Here is a 15,132-nt window from a genome sequence, read left to right as displayed (position 1 = left end):
GTCACTCCTCATAAGACTTGTTCTCTAGACACCTCACCAGCCTCGTTGCCCTTCTCTGGACATGCTCCAGCAACTCAATGTCTTTCTTGTAGTGAGGGGCCCAAAACAGAACACAGTACTTGAGTTGCGGCCTCACCAGTGCCGAGTATAGGAGCACGATCACCTCTCTACTGCTGTTGGCCACACTATTCCTTCTACAAGCCAGGATTCCATTGGCCTTCTTGGCCATCTGGGCACACTGCTGGCTCATGTTCAGCTGGCTGTCGACCAGCACCCCAAGGTCCTTTTGCACCGGGCAGCTTTCCAGCCACTCTTCCCAAATCCTGTAGCATTGCATGGGGTAATTGTGACCCAAGTGCAGGACCCCACATTTGGCCTTGTTGAATATCATACAGTTGGCCTCGGCCAATTGATCCAGCCTGTCCAGATCCCTCTGTAGAACCTTCCTACCCTCGAGTATATTGACACTCCCACCCAGCTTGGTGTTATCTGTGAACTTACCGAGGGAGGACTCAGTCCCCTCATCCAGATCATTGATAAAAATCTTAAACAAGACCGGACCCAAAACAGAGTCCTGTGGAACACCGCTTGTGACTGGCCACCAGCTGGATTTAACTCCATTCACCGCCACTCTCTGGGCTCGACTATTCAGCCAGTTCTTTATCCAGTGAAGGGTACACCCATCCAAACCATGGGCACCTAGTTTCTCCAGGAGGATACTGTGGGAAACAGTGTCAAAGGCCTTACTAAAGTCCAGGTAGATGAAGTCCACAGCCTTACCTTCTTCCAGTATGCGGGTCACCTGATCATAAAAGGAGATCTGTTTGGTGAAGCAGGATTTCATACAGTTCTGAGGTGTGGGGGGAGAACACAGGCTAAAACCAAAGCAGATTCTTTGAAGAATAACATTTACAATTTCATTCTAGATCTCACCTAAAACTAGGAGGCTGAAATTATCAACACATAACTTCAAAGCTATGTATCACTATTGCTGTAACACACCCCACTTATGCTGCTTAAAGGTTGGAATGAAAATGAAAAAAGCTGTGTTTACTTGGCTCTTTCAAGCTTTTGCCATCATGTGTCTTTTCATGCCATAACTTAATCTCCTTTTCTGGGTTGCAACCAACAAGTAACCTGCTTAACAAATGAACAGTTGGAAGCGTAATAATGTCAGAGACAGAAAAGAATGAAACAGCTATTCTGGAAAGAAGTAGTGTTCCAACATGATACAGAGTAATTGATTCTTTGCACGAAGATTAATGAGCAATAATCTACATTGTAGAAATGGCATACACAGACTAAAGAAAATTAATTTGAAGACTCAGGAAAAAATGCACATGTAGTTAGTTAATAACTGCCTGTATAGACAATCTCATGCTATAATTACCTCTAGCTAAATTCATTCCATCATAATTACCTTGACAATCATTTTCATAACTTCTTATTTCAAAGTTGAAGTAGATCTTACTTGACTGACCAGCAGTCATTACCAAAAACTATGCCATTGTTTAAAATGTTGAATGAACCAGAAATCGTGGATTAACAAAAGGCTTTTACTCTCCTAAAAATTATATTTTCAGTACTGGCCAAACATCAAATTCATCATATGAAAAATAACAATAAAAAAATATATATAGTTGCAACTTTCCTGAGAAAAATTTCTAAATTAGATTTATTAAAAGGTCCAATCACAAACTAAGCCACACACACAAAAAAAAAAAATCTTTATACACTTCTCAGAATCAGGAAACCTAGAAAGACTGAAGAAATCTCTTTTCTTTACAACAATTAGAGATAGAAAAATACTTGTTTGTCTTGTCAAGTTACGAAACTAAGCATTTCCTACTAGGAAGCATTTTCAAGTCATTACGTTTGTAGACAGGATCTTATAGATTTGGACTGTAAGTTGTCTAGGGCACCATTAAACTCTCTACAGTGGAAGCACCCGCTCCCTGACCTATCTCTTCTCTTGTAACTGCAGAAGGCAAATGGTCCTCTAACATGTGAGAGTGAAAGTCAGGCACTTCCAGTCAGTGGACAGAATATCAAACACCACAATATTTAAAGTCTCCTTTTAACAGCAATATGCCAGGGCATTTCAGAGGAAAAGTCTGTATTTTTTTTTTTTTTAAAGAAATCTCTGGAAAGCCAAGAAATCTATACCTTTTTTCCACTTCTGTATTGTATCTGATGCAAAACTGCTAAGCTCTTGTAGTGGGATGCTGTCAAATACACGTTGTGATCTCTTTTTGACAGTGGAGAAAGATCACCCTTACTGCTATGTTTTTTAACAAGGAAGCTTTCCTCATTTTCACTAGGAACATGCTTGTACCTAATGGTGTTCGGTAGGCTGCTAGTAGCAAGTTGTTTCAATTGAGCAATTTAAATGTTCCATATCAGAATACTCAAATTGCGTCTTGAAACAGCCACTCTCCTCCTCCAGAGGGATCTTGCTATGGTGAAAGTGTCTCTCCTGCTGGTTCTTCAGCTACTAGACACTTGGTTACAGGACTTGACTAAAAAGACATGTAAAATCTGCAAGTCCATGTATCTCTGAATGAATGAGCACCTCTTCAGGAAATAAAAATAGGTTTTGACTTAGGCTTCCCCCCCCCACCAAAAACAAACACAAAAAAAAAAAAAAAAAATCAGTGCTCTCTCTCATAACAGGTAGATTGTTGACCATTGCAGTTCACTGACCAAGAAAAGGAAAGAACAGGTTCAGTCATCTATTTTGTTGGTAGGAAATGGTAACATAAGTAGTGGAAATCTAGTCCACTTGTACAATCTTGTGGATAGTCACTGAGTTTATTTCTTTCAACCTATAAATATGTATTTCAGCGCAGAAAAGGAAGGGAGCATAAGCTTGTTTTAGCATTAAGTAATGACCTTAACTGTTACAGCATCCTACTGCATGACACAGATTCAGAAATATAACTGATTGAACGAAAATATTAATTCAAGTAGTATTCACTTTTGTCTTTTAGGCATATTAAAAATATTACAGATCTCTAATTATAATTTTTTTTTAAAATTGTTAGTTAATACTACAGCTGCTTTACTTTATCAAACATGCAATCTTACAATTGTTCTCCAACCATTTTCACAGTGGACAAGCATTTTGTCAGGTTCCTTAAACTATAATGTATTAGTGCATGGAGAGACTTGGAGAGTATGGCTACTCATTTACTTCTTTACACAAATAAAGAAAGAGTACTATAAGTTAGTAATGATGGATATATTCTGTATCGTGACCTACGTGAAATAAGAAGCAGTTATGCAATTTTTTAGTGTATCTACCTCCCACTCTGGACAGTCACCATAATCTATCAGAATGAGGTCAGAGTTCAAACTTACTATGTTCTTGCCATTTAGGCCATACAAGCGATTTGAATTCCAGACGCTTCAATAAGAACAAACCAGCAGGTCAACCTTCTCTTTTGTTACAAAAATATACATCTTTGAAACAAGAATTTACCAATCACTATAGAACGGAGCAATAAATATTATTTGTATTAAGAACAGCACCTGAATCATCTACTGAATTACATTTGAGTCCAGGTGAGAGAGATTCTCACAGAAAAAAATCATCAATTGCTGTTTTCATTCAGACTGATTACTCTGTACAAAAGCACTGTTCTGGGTTTGACCAGGATAGGGTTAGTTTTCACAGGAACCCAGGAGGGGAATCAGCCCAGCTGGCTGACCCAAACTGGCCAAACCAACGGGGTATCTGATACCGTGTTCCATCATGCTCTATGCCGAGTGGCAGAGCTGGCCGGGGGGAGGCGAGTTGCAGCTTGGGAGAGCGCTGAGCACCAGGCGGTGAGAGAGTTGTGCTGTGTATTCCCATGTTTGTTTTATATATTCTTATCATTATTATTGCTCTTTACTGTTGGCTTTCTTTACTGTTCTGCTAAACTGCCCTTATCCCGACCCACGAGTTTTGTCTTTTTTTCTTCCCATTCTCCTTCCCACCCCAATGGGGGGAAGAACGATAGAGCAGCCACATGGTCCTTTGCTGCTGGCTCACAAACACTTATGTACCATTCCAGATAATTTCCAAACCACTCAAGCATGAATACATAACACAAGCACATGAAGGAATTATAAAATTTCATATAAATTAGCCAAAAAACTAACAAGTTGCATCAACTAACTCTGTTCTGTTCATAGTTTGTGGACATGCAAGTGCAGACATCTAAAGTCACCACTGCCCACCATAGCACTTACCGTCAGTATACAAAACTAATTTTAAGGAAATATTTCTTACTCTTCTAAACAAGTGCTGATAATTAAAGTTGTTGTGATAGATAGCATGGGTACTAAATGAGTACATCTAAATTATAAATACAGTGCAGGTATTCTAAACTCTATGGCTCTGTCAAATGTCCTTCCTTCCCAGCCGACTCATACTGATTTGTTGAAATAAGTTACACAGACAATCTGTGCTCTGCTCTTGCCTCTATAAATTATTCAGATGCTACAGTAAACAATTAGTGTTGAACCCCTTCATTATAAGGGGAATATATTTTTCTGCTCCTTATCATCATCTCTGGAAGCAGTTAATGAGGTGAACTATGTGGTCTGTGTTATTATTGCCAAGATATTTAAGTCCCAGACACAATAGTTGCATCTTATAACACCCTGGAGAAGTACTCTGCAGTGTACAGTGAGAAGAAATCATTTGTTTTGTGATGATGGTATCTGTTCAGAATATTTCTGCAACATTAAACACAAAGTTAGACTTTTTAAATACCTGACCTTACCAGGTCAGTTTTCCCATTTGTGAAATCAGACCACACTGATGGGAGCTACTTTGTGATGCAAAAGAAGGAGCAGCCTCCATTGCAGAAATCCCTTCAGTACTGCATAAGGCAGCAAGAAGCAGCTGGGACCTTGACTTCTCTGCCCCAAGGTGTACCAGGTACAAAGCTCAGAGATGCTCTCCTAGTGAGGCACCACAGCTCCATGTTGCCCTTTTTACAAGGGAATTGTAAAATGAAGCAGTCTTACAGACTGAACCTATTTTCTTCAGAAATTTTGTTTCATGGAATGAGTGCATGAAGAACCTACTACGAGTGACAACTTGTCATCTAGTCTGGATGTATGGTCTTATGCATAACTTGTAAATGCAGGAGTCTCGCTCTCCCCATTAGCTTGTGTTTATTGGGGTGGGGCTATAGTATGAACTAAGTTCATGCATGTTAGTGTCGGGCATCTTTTGTCAGAAGTGTCAAACTGTCACAAACATTCCTCAGTAAACTCCTACCGCCCCTTCCAAGTAGCTGTAAATTGAGACCCATGTAGCAGCAAGAAGTGCTACATAAGTATTTCCGTCACTGAATGCACTGCATGCAAGGCATTGGAAATTATTACTGCCGAAAGCCTTGCTACAGCTATTTTTTGTCCATTAGCACAGCTTCCAACAGTGCCATATCACCCTTCTTTTCCTGGTAGCTGCATATCATTTTAAAATGTAAAAAGCTGTTGAAGTGGTTCTGTTAAAGAACAAGGAGAAAGGATATTTTTTGTAGTCTTCACACCAAATTTGGTATTCCAGTATAGATGGATATGTGGTAGATAAAAGCAATTGTAAAGTGACAATTTTTGTACAGAGCAGGCCTTCAATTTATCAGGTTTGATAATTCAGTTATTGTGAATCTTTGCAGTGTTATGACATGAAGGTGGAAATGGTCAGAAAAACAATCACTGAAACGGAGTACATGCTGAAATTTCTGGATAATTCTTATCTCTACAAGTTCACGTAAAAATTAATACATACACAATATGCACATAAAGTAATGAACAACTAAAAAAAAATCCTCAACTCATACAATCAAATACCTGCAGAAAAGAAGTCTACAAATACACATGCTGGCATTTAAAAAGAATGGAATACTGAGGCACAGAATAAGGTCCATTTTTCCTGCCTCTTGTTTTGCGTAACCAGAATATTTGATGTGACTGGTTTTGGTTTTGTTTTGCTAGTTTCTCGTTTAGCAGTCTGTTTTAATAGTGGAGATTGACTCCTTGAAGAGAGGAAGAAAAGAACTAATGTCAGAAGACAAAGTAGACTAGCTGGAATATTACCAGATCTATCCATCAATACACCATAAGTCCTTACAGGACTGAATCTATCACCCAGTTTTTTGACTGTATTTGGTTTGAGAGCACCCCATCTTAAAGTTACTTATTGTAAATGTAATGTAATCTTAGCTACATTGCAAGGAATTTAAGTAGATTCCTTATTTCTTCTTGGGGTGAAATCTCTACAAACATATTCAGGAAATTATTTCCCACACCTTCCAATCATCCTCTCCCCATATTAATTCTTTGTCTTCACTTGTAGACATAAGAAATGCATAAAACAACAACAAAAAAAGAGATACAGGAATACATAAAATAATTAAAGGTAACAGATACATAAAACACTCGGTACTCCATAGTGTTTCTTATCACTGTGCTAAACTTGTATTTGCAGAAATTCCAGCTTCTGGAAATAGTACCCCTTCTTTCTAAACATGCCTGGTAAATACAGCTGGAAAAAAAGACTCTCAGTTTTCAGAGAGCAATAAGAAACAGCTGCAAAAGGAAGAGCTACAAAATCAATTTTAATTCTGCCATAACAAGAAGTCACACTCTCCGAGTACATTACATCTGAAAGCAGATAGGTAAGCCATCAGATCAGGTCCCAGGGACAGCACAGCACATCTCTGCAAACCTTACTCACTAGGTTAGATATTCTTAAACCTAGCTAAACAGAATTACACATCAGAAACTCTCATGAGCTACCGAGAGGGCAGTCAGACAATCTTTTATAGCAGTAGAGAGGACTGAAACCATGTGAAGTTCTCAGGGCCACTGCCTTTTCTCATTCTGGTACAGAAGGAAATCAGCTTTAGAAGACTACATTACAGAGCTCTGGATCACTCAGAAATCCCTTTAAGAACATCGGCCAAGCCCAAGCCTCTAGGCTACTCCCTGAATTAACACTTGATGTACTTTCATAGCTGTCATTTTACAACTCAGACGGCTTTTTATCTCCTTTCATGGGATAACACTACTCCCTCAAACTCATACTGGCTGTCACACTTCCTATTCCTTAGGCCATCTGGCCCTGCATCTGCTGCTACCCACTTATCAGCCAAACAGCCACTGCTCAAGCTTCTCCTTCCCACTTGGCTCCTCTTACAGCCAAGAGAACATCACTATTTACTTCTTAGACAAAAGCTCGCTATAGTGCTTGATGTACAAGATGACCTAACAGAGGTTACCATGTTTCTTAAGTGAGACAAAGTGTGTAGGTAAACAAACCCACTGAAGAACCATAGAGGTCCAAGTCTCTGTAAAGCCTCTTCCAACTACATAAATCTTCCGGGCATGCATGGCCAACCTGTATTTACACGCCACATAGCAGGCAGAGCTGAAAGACAATGCTCAGAGACACAAATGCATAGTATTTCTCTCTGAGGAGTCACTCTCCTCTCTATACATTACACTACTTTAAAATTACAGACCAGGACGTGGTTCTTTACCTGAATAAAAACCAGGTTGAAATACCTCAGAAATTAATAAATATGCATTGCATAATACAAGTCTTCCTAGAAGAGGCTTGGATCCTTTGTTACAAGTGTGAGAAATGTGAATAAGGAAGAAGATAGCTACACTAGAAGAAAAGATCTCATGGGCAAAATGTTTTTAGCACTGCCTCAGAGGGCTGGTGACAGGGCTTCTGTTATGAGTCTAAACCAAACTTTATGCAAGTGATCAAAGGGCACATTTCCAATTCCCTGCTGCTGAGACTGAGTTTCAGTTTGCTGAAATGCTAAATACCCCTATATCTGAGGTTAGCTGGAGATAGATTTTGAAAGCAAACAGTGGGATAAAATGCAAAGTGCTCTAGAAATGGATAAATTCGTGGTCTGGAAGCACCCTGCAGACATACTCAAAGAGGCAACAGCTTACAGCATGTCAATGACTGTATCTAAAGGATCCATGAACCTGTTTTTTCTGTGCAACAGACATAAGCAGCTTATTTTCCAGTGAAGGAAAAATAAATTAGGTTAACCTCTGCCTGATAAGCACATTTGGACAGTTATTCTGCAAGAAAAAAAAAGCACACTCAGGCTAAATCTAACATAATTAATTCTATGCCTATGCAGTGCAACAGTGATTAGCACAGAAAAGTAAGTGCAAAATTAAGCCTCACATATCTCCATGTTCAAATACTATGACTGAAATAAGGCCTGAGCTACACAGTAAACAACAAGAAAATGTGCCTGTTAGTTTGCTGAAGAAGCTTTACCGCGCCCTGAACAAAACATAGGTTATAACAACAGACATAGCTAGAAATCTCAAAAGAGTTTGGCAAATTAGAATTCTACAGACAACCTTAATTCTAGTATTCCTTAATGCTTTGACTGTAGAATTTTTAAAAGTAGTTTTACATCAGGAGATTTCCATTCTTTATGGTAAGCAAACTAAAGAAGGAAAGATTTACCAGATTTTCATATCAAGTGCTAGAGATCAGTAAAAACAGGACCACTGGAAGACACAGTGTAAAGCAGGAGCTGAGGGTGACCATCTGCAGGTAGGGCTCTCAGAGACAGGGCACTATCCTGCAATACACACACCAGATCACAGTAACACAGCCCATCTGCACCCCTCGACACGACAAAGTAACAAGCCAGCCAGTCCCAAGGCCTGTGTAACAGAGTTCAGTCAGTAATAGCAGGAGACAGGGCCAAACACAGCACTGGAGAGAAGTCACCTACCACACAGGTCCAAGGTTCACCGAGGAGCCAGAGCTGGACACCAGGCTATAACACAGATTCAAGGTGCCTTCAAGAGACAAGGGCTACTCTTAATACAGGTGCAAGGCCCAGATAGGAGACAAAACTACTACACTATACAAACCATACTACACAGATCTGGAGTCCCTCCAGAAAATCTGGTCAGTGAGACAGGCCTGAATCCAAACAAACCTCATGCAAGCTTTGGCTGCCTTGGCCTGAGTTCAAATGAAACCATGGGCAGGTGAGGCCATTAAGTCTAATTAGTGCACTCAGGGCCCTGGCACCACACCTGACAGGGATCATGAGCAAGGTCAGAATCTTCTAAATGAGCTCTTTTCTTACCAACAAAGAGTTCCTAAATTGACAAGCTTTTCATCCTGGGTTAAATGTGCAGCTCCAGCTACGGTCAGAACAGCTTCTACACATGCGTATGAAAATTGGTCTAGTAAGAGAATAATAACGTGGACAAATCGAGGTGGATTTTTATCAAAGCGGTAAGAGGCACATCCTTGATCCCAGGCTCCTGCTGGGTCCTTTGCCTACCTTTTTAGCATGCTGACTTGTGAAAACACAGCAAGTGCTGTGGCTGGTCTATAGCTGTGTGCATGCTGCTGGCAGTTAACAGAGTTAATAGTTCCTCTGTTCCCCTGCAGATGAGACAGTAACTTCATTTTTCTCTCTTACACAGCTGATGATTTTTACAAAACCTGTGATTACCTGATATCCTTGAAACTTATGAAATTGGCACCTGGAGAAAAAAGAAATAGGGACAAACACAACAGCATGATTGAATAGGTCTTGTTTCCTTACAAACCAAGTAAAAACACATCAGCCATGAAGCAGGCAGTCAACATAGAAAAATTCATCCTGTAAACTTCAGCCTGTCAATGGCCTAAGGAATTAGAATTTATGCTATTAAGGAAAATATTACGCAACATCTCTTCTCCCCTACCTTATCATCCTACACTAGTATTTCCTTAAAATGATTGAAATCAAATAATTACGTAAGAAAACTGCCACAAATATGGATAAAATATGAGATCAATACACTGTAATTAGATCAATACACTGTAATTAGATCAATTTCATTATAAACTGTAACCCAGTAACACTATATCAAAAAATATCAACCCCTATTAAAATAAAAGTATGTGATGAAAAGCAGCCCTTATGTGGAGTAAATACAATTATCAGTGATTCGAAGTTAAGTATCAGACAGAAAATATAAGGTTTTTGTGTCCTTGAATGTGTCTCCATTTTGAAGTTGATTGTCCTTCATCTTTAATATGACTCCTGTACTTTTTAGATTTATTTTTTCAGATTTTCCTCCACAATTATTTTCTTTATGCATCTACAGCAGAGGAATGGTGAAAAGACCTCTTCAAATTATGCTTTGAGACCTCTTTAACTTATGCTGTATAAGGAAGTTAATGCACAATCTTCATGTATTATTAAAATATTTTTACACATTAACGATGTTAAAATTTGAGTCTGTAAATACCTCACAGTACTTTCTGCCTGTTGAACATTTTATGTCTGCCCACAAACAAGCAGTGCTATATTATATATGAAAAGTTGCAAAGCTTGTTAAGTTAATCTTGGAAATGTGATTTACGCTACAATAAGTTGTAAAAAAAATGTATTTATTTCTTCTCTGCACTCAGCTATCCAACTCATTTCACTCTACAACTTATTTTATATATACTACTCTTGTTATTTTAATCTTTGAAAAATTCCCCTGGGATCTTATTCTGAAAAGACAATATCGACAGCAACCACAGTGAAGAATTCTCACAGCATTCACTAAAATACATACAAGTATTCTCACAAAATAGCTGCCAAAGGAGTGTGGCTTCTCAAATAAGTTGATGTCATAATTTATTAAATAAAAAAAAAATGTGGGTTATTTACTGAATGCCAATATAACCAGTCAGTTAACAGAATACTGCAAACTGTTGGATCCCCTCACCTATCAGTAAAACCAAAGTGTGCTCAGTACTTTCAAGTCGATGTCCAACTTCCTTCAGAACAGAATCATCATTTCATGGAATGAAAAAGCCACAAAATGGTTGAGGTTGGAAGGGACCTCTGTAGGTCATCTCATCCAACCCCCTCAGCTCAAGCAAGGCCACCTAGAGCCCAGGACCATGTCCAGATGGCTCTTGAGTATCTCCAGGGAGGGAGATGCCACCACCTCTCTGGGAAACCATCAGTGTTTCCTGATGTTCAGACAGCACCTCACGTGTTTCAGTTTCTGCCCATTGTGTCTTGTACTGTCACTGGGCATCATTGAAAAGAGCCTGGCTCCCTCCTCTTTGTATCTTCCCTTCAGATATTTATATGCATTGATGAGAACCCTCCTAAGCCTTGCCTTCTCCAGGCTGAACAGTCTCAGCTCTCTCAGCCTTTCTTCACATGCGAGATGCTCCTGACCTTTCATCATCTTTGTGTCACTTCTCTGGACTTCCTCCAGTATGTCTATGTTTCTTCTGGTTCATATTGATCCAGTGTCTACCAGGACCCCCGGATCCTTTCCTGCAAAGCTGATTTTCAGTCAGTCAGCCCTCAGCACACATTGGTGCATGGCCTTGTTCCTCCCCAGGTAGAGGACTTTACACTTCTCCTTGCTGAACTTCATGAGATTCCTGTCAGCCCATTTCTCCAGTCTGTCCAAGTCCCTCTGGATGGCAGTATGACCATCTGGAGTATCAGCCACTCCTTCCAGTTTTGTTTTATCAGCAAACTGTCTGAGGGTATACTCTGCCCCATCATCTAGGTCATTAATGAAGATGCTGAACAGTATTGACCCCCTGGGGTACCCCGCAAGTTACTGGCCTCCAACTAGACTTTGTGCCACTGATCTCCACCCTCTTGGGCCTGGTCATTCATCCAGTTTTTAATCCACCTCACTCTCTGCTTATCCAGCCCATACATCACAAATTAGCCTCTGAGGATCTTATGGGAGAAGGTGTGAAAAGCCTTAGTGAAGTCCAGGTAGACAATATCCAACACTCTCCTCTTGTCTACCAGTCCAGTAATTTCACCACAGAAGTTGGTCAAACATGACTTCCCCAACATGAATCCATGCTGACTACTCCTGATGATTTTCTTGTCTTTCATGTGCATGGAAATGGTTTCCAGGATTAGCTGCTCCACAACCTTCACAGGGATCGAGGTGAGGCTGACAATCTTGTAGTTCCCTAGGTCCTCTTTCTTGCCCTTCTTGAAGACAGGAATGACATTTCGCTTAAGCGATCTGGACGTCCACAAATCCATGGGCCCCGATGGAATGCACCCACGAGTGCTGAGAGAGCTGGTGGATGTCATTGCTGAGCCACTCTCCATCATCTTTGAGAGGTCCTGGAGGACAGGAGAGGTGCCCGAGGACTGGAGAAAGGCCAATGTCACTCCAATCTTCAAAAAGGGCAAGAAGGAGGACCCAGGGAACTACAGGCCGGTCAGCCTCACCTCCATCCTAGGAAAGGTGATGGAGCAGCTTATCCTGGAGGCCATCATGAAGCAAGTGGAAGAAAAGAAGGTGAAACCCTCTGCAGTCATTCATAAGGCATTCATCTTGCTTCAGGAAGATACTGAGGAGTACACATCACAGTAGCACACCACTGCACTCATACACACACGCATGCACATGAAAAACAAACCTAGTTTGTCTTTTAATGGGAATATCAAACAACTGAGAGACATTCCTATAATAGCAGAGAGGTCATTTCAGGGATGCGATTCCATTTTCTTCACTAAAAAAGCAGAATTCACAGGGAACAAAAGTTATAAATGGTTTACAAAACTGTGCTGACCATGACTGCAATATCTAACCATTATTTAAGAGGGTCAAATATTTATTGACATTTATGTTTGCATTTTATTATACTGAGCAAATCTGAATAAATATAAGGCATTAGTCTCTCAGTGAGCTGAGAACCAGAGCAGCCAGGTTTCCGTTCACTGATGTTTTAAGGATGCCTAATGTTAGACTTGAGGTTTCACCGGACATTCATTTGTATTATGTTGTTAAAATTTTCACACCTAAAAATAGTTTCTGGCCTTTAGTAGAGCACAGTATATTTTTTTTCTCTGCTTCATCTCTGTTTCCTCTATAACTAAACACACACTTCAGTTATAAATTATGCAAATACTTAAAAGATATACATTATTTACATTGCAAGCCTCCTTGTAAATTTCCTGAACTGTGGCCTCTGATGTGATCAAGTTAACTAGCAAAAGACATGTTCACCTTCTGGTTTAAATTAAAGTAATCTCAAACTTTTGAAAATTCTAACGCTATGTAGCCACACAAGTATTTTACATATTCAGACAGATTTTCTGCTTAAAACTGACTTAACCCAAGCCATTGAGAGAGAAACGTTCAGACCATTAACAGAACAGCTCCAGGCTGCAACGAGGAGGAATCATAAGAGACTGTTTGTCTTGGATGACATTTAATTATAATGAGCAGAATCCAGGTTACTAGCAGAATATATCTGCATGTATGTTATTGAGTGAAATGTATTGAACAGTGAAAAAAAGAGTTAAAGAACATTCAGAATTTTGTATAATGTCACAGGAACAAAAATCTTAAATTGACGCTTTAATTTCTCCTCTTACAACTAGTTATTCAAGTAAAATATTGAGACAGCAAATTAGGATGTAATTCATAAACCAAGTTCCTCTTCCCTCACTGGTACAATTTTGAAGCTTTCAGAGGAATTGATCTTGATTGCCAACAACAGAATCAGAAATTCTGAAGTGAAGCACAGACTCTAAAGCATTTAGATCTTGTGCTTCTTTGTGTTCATCCATTATGTATAATACAAAGTGACATTGTGAGCCAGAAGCTTCTTTCACCTTCTGCCCCACCACAATTTTATCCCCAGGAGCCCTGCTGAGTCACTGTGCCTCCAAATCTACGTAGGCAGAGCCTCAGATGGTGCCCCAGGGCAGGCAGCATCCTCCTCCTTTGATTCCAGTCTTCTCTTTTTTCCTCTCCTTTGCTTTTGAAGATTCTTCTTATGGCCTCATCCTAAAACTCAGGCCCAATAATTTGATAACACAGTTTGTAAATCTTTTGAGAGGCTTTCCTTAATCTCTGTCAGAAATATGCTCGATGGCTCACACCTCTCAAGTGTCAGCCAGACCCATGCGTTTTGTTTCAGTCGCAGCTTAAAACTAGAGGAGAGCATGTTCCTTAAATCTGACAACTCATACAACATTTATCATGACTGTCAATAGCTGCTGAAGCAAAAGAATAACAAAGCAATAAATTTCCTATGTTCAAAGAGGGAAACAGAGACCTTTATCATGGTTTTGTAAAACAAATATAAGCTGTTCCATGAAGGGAGGGGGAGGGGCCCACCCATTGTGAAGTAAATGCAGTCTATACAATATTAATTACCTCTAATAATTATCAAGAATTAGTAACATTAGTGAAAAGTAATTGTACTGAATTGTATTACTGAGTACAGTTGTTGATTTCTTTTTAATAATTGATGTCTGAAAACACAATCTTGCAGTTAAGAACTATGATTTTCTCACATTGCCTAGCAACCTGTACAAATATAGAACTGCAGATGCAAAACTACTGACCTTTCTTTCACGCCTGCTTTCCAGTGCTTATTATTTCTATCCTACACAGCAAAAAATAAAACCAGAAAAGAGATTTCAAACACTGAATTCTTGAGTATATACTTAGCATTTCAGATAACAAATTCATGACAATACCTTTGCTTAACAGAAAATGAAATACTGTTTCTTTTACCTGAGCTTAAAATATTATATACTGGATATTGTCTCACTGATCTTTCAACACACAGAGAATGGTTACTCACCCTACAATATCTGCAGCTCTTAGGAGGAGTCGTTCGTGCAGATTCCTTTCCTAAAGCACATGTACAGCATGATGGGGGATTTTTTTTTAACCAGCAGTATCCACTGAATCTGTTTCTTCATTTAAGACTACCTACATTCAACCTGAGATGATGGGTTGACCTACTCATTTCTTGGTAAAGGAGAAGTAGGATTATTCAGCAAACAGGAAGAAGAGCTCATTCAAAATATAAGAGCATGTTGAAGGAAGCCAAGGTAAAAGCCTACACAGCTTCATCCCATAGCGCCAAAATATGACTCCCTTGACTACATGACAATATGTATGAGGCAGCACGTACAGAGATGGAGTTGAGAGAGAAACCTTTTACCCCTTTAGTTGTGATTGGAAAGCTGAACAGTAACAACTGTCATAGAAAACTAAACAACCAGCAGTTAACAGCATTGCAATAGGCCTCAGAGAACCAGGAGAAGTAAGATGAAGAGAGAGGAAGAG

General features: G+C 39.6%; 1 long non-coding RNA gene across 1 annotated transcript in view; it reads right to left on the bottom strand.

Annotated features, from left to right (window-relative positions):
* The window catches only part of LOC142360768 (uncharacterized), a 45,575-nt gene extending 30,867 nt beyond the window's left edge, over positions 1–14,708 (bottom strand). The window contains exons 1-2 of the long non-coding RNA XR_012763345.1: positions 14,642–14,708; positions 14,400–14,440 (exon numbers count right to left, since the gene is read on the bottom strand). This is a non-coding gene — a long non-coding RNA (uncharacterized LOC142360768). The remainder of the gene's footprint in view (positions 1–14,399; positions 14,441–14,641) is intronic.
* Between the last annotated feature and the right edge of the window lie 424 nt (positions 14,709–15,132).

This window comes from Opisthocomus hoazin, chromosome 3 (genome assembly GCF_030867145.1).
Source record: "Opisthocomus hoazin isolate bOpiHoa1 chromosome 3, bOpiHoa1.hap1, whole genome shotgun sequence".
Taxonomy (NCBI): domain Eukaryota; kingdom Metazoa; phylum Chordata; class Aves; order Opisthocomiformes; family Opisthocomidae; genus Opisthocomus; species Opisthocomus hoazin.
The sequence above is the reverse complement of the archived record's forward strand: the minus strand, read 5'-3'. Positions and strand labels throughout refer to the sequence as shown.